The sequence below is a fragment of the Lepisosteus platostomus genome, chromosome 2 (genome assembly GCF_059453375.1).
Source record: "Lepisosteus platostomus isolate fLepPlt1 chromosome 2, fLepPlt1.hap1, whole genome shotgun sequence".
Taxonomy (NCBI): Eukaryota; Metazoa; Chordata; class Actinopteri; order Semionotiformes; family Lepisosteidae; genus Lepisosteus; species Lepisosteus platostomus.
In genome coordinates, this window is record NC_142612.1 from 32,879,027 (window position 1) to 32,889,933 (window position 10,907).

Genomic DNA, 10,907 nt, shown 5'->3' on the forward strand with positions numbered 1-10,907 from the left:
TTGCGAAGTTAATACCACAGATTACTGTTGCCTATAAACATCATCCACCTTCCTTACTTACCAAAGAAATGCACTAGATGTTGGTTAATCTATTATTCATCAATTGTTATAATGCATTATTAACACATTTAACTGATGCCCGTGTCCAAAGTGAAGCATCTGTGCCTGTCAGCACATCTGGGCTCTTTCCTGGAGTATTCAGCGCGAAATACCGCACTCAGGGATGTGAAGGCAGTACCTCTAGCTTCCAGTGAGAAGGCCAGAGCCCTGGTCCCAGTTCCTGGCCTGTGTGGGGGGACTGATCTGAGCCTCAAACCCACAGGCAGAGAGAAACATGGGCAGGATTACCGACTCAGTTTGGGCGTGATGGTCACCCCCCTCCGCCAAAAAAACGCGGTCTCTAACTTTACAAGGAGAAGCCCGATAAGACAATCCCGTCCCTACATTTATTTTTAATTGTGTTTGACAACTTTGAATGCGGATTTCTGGGTGGTAGAATGTTGTTTTCCTCTCTCCAGTAAACAAGGAAATGAAAAACAAAGTGCTGAACGTGTTCCTGCTGGTGCGATTTGATGAACGACAGCTGTGCCTCACCAGACAAGACAAAGCCATGGAAGTATTGACCTGATCATTGAAGTGCAATAAAGGGAATAACTGAGCTGCTCTCTGGGTCACTCGGCATGGATATCTCCACTGTAATATTTCAGAAAGAAAAGTGCTCTGACCCGGAATAAAAAAAAACACATAATATTCACCACAGACCCAATATCCAGTGTACAGAAAATACACAAACAGATTTATTGTGTGCCTGAAATGTCACACAGTACTGATGGATGGAAACCAGGAAGTGCTTGAAGGAAGCAGATCGGAGGTTAGCAAAAATAGAAAAAGCAGAAAAGCAGCTGAAAGATTGCAATGACAGGAAATAAAATAAAAAGGGGATATATAGAACAGATACACATATATGTTTCTGCTGGCCTAGGATTAATTCTCTCCAGTTTCATTTTTAACTTTTTTGTGACACTGATTAACTTCTCCCATGGAGCTCCAGACGATCAGTAATTCTAAATGCTGTTTTTCCAGAATAGTTATTCTTCTAAGAGTGGAGATGTGGAACATATACCAGAGGCCATTGTTGTCACCACTAATTAATATCCAGGTTGTGTGTTGACAGATACTTTGGTCAAAGGATTCTATCATGGCCTGATCCGTAATTATGCTGAGTTTTTTAAAGGTAGTCCATAAGAAAAAGACGGCTTTCACCACTTTCTGGCCTAAACAAAAGCCAAAACATGCTTTGAGAAGTTTGACCCTGCTTCCTAAAACACTAGACCAAAGATTTCATGAACTCTCTGCCCTTTTACTGCAGCCTTGTTCTGACGCTGCTCAGAGCATGATAAATGTGGCGTTCAGACTTTAACTGCGCAGAGAGTGATGGCGGAGACATGTCAGTACTTAACAGTGAAAAAATAAGCATTTGCTTTTGCATTCGATGCAATCATGCATAAAACATGATGATTATAAGGCAGCAGAATCTTAAAGAAAATGACCAAAAAAAACCTGCGATAAACGTATGGGTCTGGTTACCAAGTCTCTCTGCGCTTGCGTAATACATCTTCCTCAGCCAACAGAACAGGGTATGTTTTTCCCATGGAAACAGAAAGACAATGGAGAGCAAACCCTTTCTGGACACCTGCAACAGCAGTACATTTCTGACTGGGTTTCAACAAGGTCCCTCTCTGGATAGGGTGTATGAAGACCTTGAAAACCTTAAACAGCTTGTGTTAAGGTTAATAGTTTGGGTTGGAGAGTGAATGACCCTACTGGCAATGTTCTAAGGACTTGTGCTTAGAAATGTTGTCTGTGGTAAACAAACACTGTAAAGGTAGTAAAACCCAGTGATGTCATGTGAAAACACAGGGATGTCATGTGGCAGCGCAGTGATGTCATGTGAAAGTGCAGTGATGTCATGGGTTTGTCATGGCGAACCATGATGTATTACTGGCCATAGGAAACTGTGGAAAGTGTTCTATAGTATCACCCAATTAAAGCCATAGGAAAACTGCTAAAACATTCAAATATATACAGGGGCATATGGAAATGAACAAATTGCAGAATGAAGAAACCTTTTCAGAACTGTGCACTTTCACTGTTTCCTCACAGGCAGGCTCAGAGGTATGTTGGAATTAACTTTCACTCTGACAGGATTTCCTCCAAAACTTTCTTCACCACCATTTCAAACTCTGGATTGACCCCACACAAATTTTATAAACCCACTATTGTACTTGCTTTAAACGTCTGGTTACAGATTTGTTTTTCTCCGAGCCTCACTGCATCAGAAGGGACAGACATGGCTCTAGCCAATCACAAATGTCAGGCATGGTATGGGGTGTGCCAGTTATCCCATCCAGAACCAACCAATGCTGGGAACACCATTGCTTGGGGAGTCCCACAGACAGCTGGCCAGTCGCATAACCGAGACATGAACCAGAAGTGCATTGAGTTGAGCCCAGCTTAGTTAGTAGCTAAAATGAATCCATCCATTTAGTTTGAAGGAAGCCTGAAGTCTGAACAGCTTTTTCCATACTGGCTGGGCAGCTCGTTCCCCACTGTTCAATACTGGCTAGAAGTAATTAATTACTGGCTGGGCAACTTGTTCCCTACTGGCAGAGCAGCTTGTTTCATACACTTGCACTCCAAACAAATAATTTTACAGGTCGAACCACTTTGGAGTCCCCCAAGTCCCCATGTCTGAGATTAAAATAGTTAAGCAAAACCATAAATAAATAAATTGTTAGGCCACCTGACTAGCTGTTCTTTTTTCTTCTGGAAGATAATTCAAATGCAAGGCCTGCATGCCGTAAAACATTGTCGTAATAGATGTTGCAGCACATAAAATCCTAAAGCAAAACAACGTGTTGCTGTCTAGGTGTTTGTGTAGCCACGATAATATTGTAAGTTATTAAGTTATTATCTCTTGGCAATACTATCACGACCACACAAGCAAACCGTGTTATGATAAATCAAAAAGTGCTCATAAAATTCCCATAAAAATCAATAAAATGTGTTGACATACACTGCAGCTACATTTTACAAGAAAGAAGCTTTCATATGAGGGCTCCAGAGAGTACATTTTTATTAAACTTACTTCATTTCTGGCTGTTAAAGCACTGTCCCAAGTAATACTCCATACCAATGAAAACAGAGGAATAAACCTGTGGATCCTGTATATTCTGCATATGCACGGCAGAGTATTTTAATGGAGGCAGGATCTTTGATAACAGGACTATAAAAAGGTGATGTCTGATTCAATGGCAGCATATCTACTGTTTTTAAGATGAACTTCAGGTGAGAGCCTGACTCGGCTGCTTTGCTCTTGACGTGAGGAGCAACAGCTCTATCTATCGCTCCGTCTTCTCAAGGCTTCCTGTCACTCTCAACGACCCACTTTAAATTTACTTCGCGTTTGCTTGAAAGGGGCTTCTAAAAAAACACATAATTATTCTGAAAATTGCAGCTTTTCAGTGTGGAATTAACCTTTTCTTGTTCCTCTGCAGACACTGATGTAGCTCCCCACTCAAAGATATTATTATTATTATTATTATTATTATTATTATTATTATTATTATTATTAATAATAATAATAATAATAATAATAATGATAATAATAATAATAATAACATGATTAATGAATATTATCCCTCCATTACGACTGCACTCTAGTGACTACTGACTTCATGCCGTTACTGTATCAGCTACTGGGAGCCCTGCTTAAATAACATTCACCCTCCGACCAGGGAGCAGACCCCGGAGAGCCTAGTATCTTCTGGCTTTCATTTCACTCTGGGTACTCAATTAAACAAGTCATGCAAATGTTTTCCTAGTTTGGCACACACAGGGTTTCAGAAGGTCTTTTTGCACATGATCATGTGTTGATGAAGCACCTCAGAGCCTGTTGGAAGTATTGCAGTTGTGTAGTTAATTAAATAATTAGATCAACTGTCTAGCTGAGAGCTCAGATGGGAAGAAGAACAAAAACAACCGGAAGGACACATTAGATGCAGGTTTGTCTTTGCATTTGATTTGCTGCAGTTGTTTTGCCCAGCAGGTGTACTGTGCTGCTGCCATCACAGTGCCAACCTATCCTGGATGTCCAGGTGGCCAAGGCAATGAGCATTTGGTGTGCAATTCAGTACTCGTAGGTCAGTTGGCTTACTGGAAAATTGGCCCTGTTGTGAGAGTGTGTGTGTTTGTGTCTGTCTGTGTGTGCCCTGCGATGGACTGGCATCCTGCCCAGGGTGTACCCTGCCTTGCATCTTTTGCTTGCTGGGATAGGTTCCGGCTCCCCACGACCCTGAATTGGATGAAGTGGTTAGAGAATGGATAGATTGGTAATAAAAAATGAAAAGGCTTCTGTTTGGTCAGCTACGCCTATGTCACTATTCTTTAGCAAAGTCTTCCTTATGTTAAAGGGAAATATGTAAAATCTAGACAGTGCACATGATTAGGAATCTTACAGTAGTTCTTATAAAAGTAAATAGCATTGCCTTTTGTACAGCTTAAATTGTGAATTTCTTTCAAGAACATTTTTTTTTATTTTCTCTGCATTCATTTCACTTTATATTGTGGGCTTATGAGTTTGCATGCTGCAATGAAGAGAATCCCCTACAAATAAAGAACATACTGCCTGCGATCGGAGAATGCAAACTCTTGGACATAGTCTCCCAGTCTTAGTCCTCTGCCCAGGTTCACAAGCAGCTTGACTAGGCCTTGTGTCTTAAAGACTAGAGCTCCTTAGAGCTCATATTGGTCTCCATGGTAACCCATAGTGAATCCCGGTCCCTCCTGGCCCCATGGTCCTCACCAGGGAGTGTGTCTTATGGGCTGCCATAACTTCTGTTTACAAGTGGAGTCTCGGCAAAATTAGTATCAGACTCTTTAATTGCAGCATTTACGGAAACAGAAATGAAAAAAAAAACCTACAGTACATTCTAAATGAACTGTCCTATTTATCACTTTTTGGGTTGTATGGAAAATAGACCGTATATATCCATTTTTGTTCTAAAAGTTTTCACCATGCAGAAAAAAAATCCTTTTTATGCATGTTTTTAGCAAATTTAGCAAATCACCCATAATGGCTACATGGACATACAGTACAGTTTTCATACTGCACCACTTGGACAAAATGTATTGCATACATACTGGACACATCGCAGCTCTATTTATATTGAGTTTTGTCTGAGTTTATTTTATTCAATTTCTATTACATTATTATCTACTAATATGTAACGTTATTTTGTGATTTTTATCCCCCCCCCCCGGTGAGCTCATATAAAAGAAATTTCATTGCCAGCAACTACTGCTGTATTATTGTGCATTTTATAAATAAACTTTGATTGATTGATTGTTTAATTTGGCTCATCCCTGTCCTGGTTTTCTCTAGATGCTTCAGCATACTCAAACCTTGCAAACACAAAAGGGATGGGTTCATCAGCATCTCTGAATTGTCCCTCTGCGTGTGTGTCTGGGCGTGTGCATGCATGTGTGTGCTCTAGTGGTGGACTAGCATCTTGTCCGTAGTGTAGTCCCTTGTGCACTGTGCCATTATGTAGGACAGCACAGTCAATCCGTAGTAATTACATAGCCCCCTGCAGGAAATCACACTCAATCCATATAAATAGCAGAGTTCTCTGTAGGAATTGCCGTCAAACCCTAGTAAAAACAGGGTTCCCTGCAGGTCAAACCATGGTAAAAGCTTATGAGCCTAATGGCAGGTGTGATACGAACCTTGTGTGACCATGACAAAACACAATAAAAGCACAAGCATGTTAAGAGCTTGTGAACATACAATCACTGTTCTGATTCTGCTTGTCGAGAGTTCACAGTGTTCCAAGCTCTGGAGCCACTCAGTAAGGAAACATCTAGGTGAGGGCCCCCTGTGCAGCCCATGAGTTTACCTTGAAGTAGCAAGAGCAAGCAAAACCCAGGAAGAAAAGCCCCCTTTAGAATGGCTGGGAGAGATTGTCGGTTCTGTGGGTAATTCAATCAGAAAATAACAAGTTATTTATCTGCACTGAGAATAAATCATCTAGAAGGGAATTTGACTTTAAAAGCACAGAGACTGGCTGATGAGCTCTTTCCTCCAGCTCTTGCTTGATTGCTGATGATTTAAATGGTTTTATTAGTGCTAATGAGCCTATCTGATTTCCTTTTTTTTTGTCCTGTCCCTAAATGAACAAAAGGAGCCCGAATTCTCTTGGAGTGCTAATTTATGCCCTCTCAGCCGCACTAATAAAACACTGCTCGGAAGACGCTGGATATTACCCGATAATGAGAACAGATGATGTGCGGCGACAGAAGGCTAGGATGCTATAACAGAAAGCAATCCGACTTGGTATTTATTGCTGGGCTATTATGTAGAAATATTGCAGAAGTAAAAGCTCTTAAAAAATTGAATCCTCCGGCAGTGCATCACTCATAACTCACTGCCATGTGATCAATCCTCATAAAGCCTGCTTTGCCTGCATAGTTTAGCCGTCAAAGTCTCGGAAATTTGCTGCTGTCCTGGATGACTGCAACCCCCCCGCCCCCCACCAAATATGTTTATTCATGTCGCACTGTTTCAACACAACACTACGACTCCGCATATTTCAATGACTTTACAACCATCACCTCGGGAGTGGAGATAGTTTATGCTGCAATCACTCTCTGCCACTTGGATCACACACACAACCAGGCCCTGATGAAACTGGACAAGCAAGCTCCTGTGTTTTGGGCTTAGATTCAGTTCAATGGACTGTAGCGCTCAGATCTTCATGGCACACTGGTGAATTGACAGGGCTCAGAGCTTACCTGAAGCTGTCAGAGGTTGGTTTATAAATATGGGCTGCCGTTGGTGGATGGTGCGTTCACGTGCCAAAGAGAAAAGTTTGCTTGCTCTCCTCCCACTCATGACAAAATTCAGCTATTGCATTCATTAATGTTCTGATTCGGTGCACAGACCTCAAGGGACTAGTGTTTTTTTAATTAAAACCATAAATCTCTGATATCCATCCATCTTTTGATAAATAAAGAAAACAAATCTTGTCTGATCTCAGAAGCTAAGCAGGGTCGGGCCTGGTTTGTACTTGGATGGGAGCCTAGGAATAGCAGGTGCTGTAAGCTTTGGTGGTGTGGTGGCTCTGTGGCTAAGGATCTGTGCCTGTGGCTGGAAGGTTGCCGGTTTGTATCCCGCGGTCAGCAGAGGAATCCTACTCCGTTGGGCCCCTGAGCAAGGCCCTTAATTCCAACTGCTCCAGGGGTGTTGTATAAATGGCTGTCCCTGCGCTCTGACCCCAAGCTTCCCTCCCTTTCTGTGTGTCTCATGGAGAGCAAGTTGGGGTATGTGAAAAGACAAATTTCTAATATGGCCAACAAAGTGATCTCATCTAACTTCAGAGAGCCACGTCGAGCCAACAGGCATCACATTATGAGAGAGGGCTATGCCTCGGACAGGATGCAATTTGGAGAGGGGGAGAATATGCAAACTCCACACAGAAGGTATCTCTGGCCAGAATCGTACCCAACACAGGGTATGCGCTACATTTCCTTTGAGACTGGACCTCTGATAAGGTAACCTTGCTCACTGGTGGTACATTCAGGTATCAAGTCAAAGCCAGTCCAAAAACAGAGGAGGCACCCCAGGCAGAGACAACTTACAGCAAAAACTACACATCTCTTAAATTGTTTTAATGCATTTTGGAAATTACTGCTTGATTTAAAACACCTTCTCTCTCATTTTTGGGAACATTCTGTTCTCCTTGAACCGGTTTCTAGACTTGATGTTGAAACGATACCCTGAATTCTTTCAGGAATGCAGTTAGCTACTAGCAACCAAATTAACTGATTTGGTTTGGTTCCTGAGAGAAATAAATTGATCTTAATGACATTGTGGAGAGGGTGGCATGGTGGCGCGGTAATTAGCATTGCTACCCCGAAGGTGCTGGCATCATGGATTCAACTACAGACCCAGGGTGATATCTATGTGGAGTTTGTATGTTCTCCCTGTGCTCACGCGGGTTTCCTCCTGGTGCTCTGCTTTTGTCCCACAGTTCAAAAATACACTGGTAGGTTGGTTGGTTTCTGGGAAAATTGGCCCAGGTGTGAGATCTTTCCCCCAGCTCTTGCCTGATTACTGATGATTTAAACAGTTTTATTAGTGCTAAAAAGCCTAGCTGATTTCCTGATTTCCTTTTGTGTCCTGTTCCTAAATGGACAAGGGAACGATGAGTCTGTGTCTGTGTGTGCCCTGCAATGGACTGGTATCCTGTCCAGTGTGTATTCTGCCTTGTGCCTGGGATAGGCTCTGGATCACCTGCAATCCTGTGCTGGATAAAACAGTCAGAAACCGGATGGGTGGGCACTGTAGAGGAAGGGCTTTTATGAATCCTTTTCATAAACTGGCCAAGAACGAGCCAGTCAAACAGTGAGCCAAGGCACTGTTTCCAGTAATGATGTATTTTATAGCTGATTGGTTGGTTAGTTCAAACTGGTTGGTTCAGATCATTTTTTGGGACATTTGATCTCATGTTCAGTTCTGTCATGGCATAGAGCTGATCTATGACTGTCAGATGTGGTTTACAAATATAATCAGATTTATCAATCCTGTCTTGATGGTTGTGATGTATTAAAAGCTAAGGAGGAAGGTTTGTTTGCTTCAGTGAGGTTCACACCACCTACAAAAACAAAGAGGCAATTACTGACTAGAAAAGCAACATTCTGACCAGAAGGGTCTGAAGCCACTATGCGATTCTGATTAATAAACATCCCCAGGGGAACCAAAGATGTCTTCTTGCAGTACAGAACTCAATTCATGCAGAAACCAGCTAATTACGGCCAAGTGGGTCCTGTCGTGCTTCGACTGCCTGAAGCAGTAGATCACCTGAACTTGACCACCGTCAAGGCAGGGTCAGAGGATTTTCCCCCAATTTAAACTTGGTTTGAGGTAAGTAGCAATAAATAAATGTGATCCTGGTGTATTCATCTTACTAAAGACACCGCCTAGTGGACATTTGTGATGACACTTAACAACATGCAGTCGAAAAGGTGTTTGGCTCACTGTTCCAAAAGTACAGGTTAGAATCAGACTCTTTTGTCTCTTGAACTGAGATGCCTTTCTTGAAAAGCACACTCTTTTAGAACATACTGTATATAAATATCTTACACCAGACATGGATGTAGAGTGGTTACACTGTTGTTTTCTTTGCTTGGTATAGATGGGAGGTGTTGCTGTTTTCATAGAACACAAATTTGACACATTACCTGTTTCATTTTGTGTTACATGTTTAATTTTATCAACAATCAAAATACTGGGAAATGGGAGCGATCCCCTCCATTACCCCTACAGCCCCAACCTTCTCTCAAAAAGGAAGAGAAAAAACACAATCACAAACTCCAGGAATATCTAAATCAGTATGAATCATTGCCTGTTTCTTAAACAGCTTGGCAATTCTTCTGTAGCCAAGGGTCAGACCAATATGTCTTTGATATGGAATTGTGAGCTCCACTTTTAATGCAGACAAGTGTGAATGTTAGATGTGAGTAGAAAAAACGAAAACTGTATAAAAAGAATGGGAAACTGAGCTTGAAGGGGTTACTTGTGAGAAAGACTTCAGTGCTTACGTTGACATATTATTTCCATCTTCAGAGAATGTGAGGAAGCAATTAAAAAACCAAACAGAATGTTAATCAATCAAAGTTTATCTATCAAATGCACAGCGTGCAGCAGTAGTTGAAATGAAGACAATGAAATGTCTTTTCTGCAAGCATTATTATGTAATAATACATTATAGTGCAATAGAAATTGAATAAAATAAACTCAGACAAAACTCAATATAAATAGAGCTGCGATGTGTCCAGGGTGTGTGCAATACATTATGTTCAAGTAGTGCAGTATGCTGAATACAATGAAAACTGTATGTCCATGTAGCCATTATGGGTGATTTGCTGAAGGAACTGCAGCTTGGCTATTTAGCAGTCTTATTGCCTGGAGGTAGAAGCTGTTCAGTAATATGTTAGTCTTTGACTGAATGCTTTGATACCATTTACTGGACAGTAGGAGAGAAAACAGTTTGTGACTGGGATGACTGGGGTCCTGTTTAGATATAGAGTTAAAATTGTAGAGTTTAAATCAATATATCTGATGTTACAAAATGTACAATGAACTTATAAGACCCCGTTTAGAATTTTTTGTGTAATTCTGGTCACCGTGTTACAGAAAACCCTTTGCTGGAATCACTTCAGAGAAGAGCAGCCAAGCACACACTGGTAAGTGAATTGGCTTCTTACAAAATTAGCCAAAGTGTGTCTGTGTCTGTGTTGTTTCTGTGTCTGTGTCTGTGTTTGTGATGAAGGAGTACCGTCCAGGTTGTACCTGCCCTGTGCCCGCTTTCCAGGATAGACCCCTGCTCCCCTTGACCCTAACACCCTAAGACTGGTTATGGTGGTTAGAAAATGGATAGATGGATAAATATAAGAGAACAGAATGAAGAGTGAAACAGGAACCAGAGGACATAAGTATGTGAAAGCGCATTTACAACCGAGAGCAGGAGACACTTCTTCACACAGAGGGCTGTAAGAGACTTGAGAAAGCTCCCCAGCCATGCTGTTGAAGCCAATGCTCAGACATTTTTTCATGAAATGGCTGGAAAAAAATGAATTAGCTGCTAGTAATGAAATGAAGTAGAAACAGCAACTGGAATCCTCTCATTTGTAACCTTCCTTATTTATGCCTGGTGTGGTTTTTCCCATTTGCTCCAGTATCCCCCTACAATCCAAAGACACTCTGTCTAGGCTAACTGGTGTCTCTACATTGTCCCTTCTATGTATGTACAGTATGTGTGTCCCACAGTGGACTGGTGTCCAGTCTA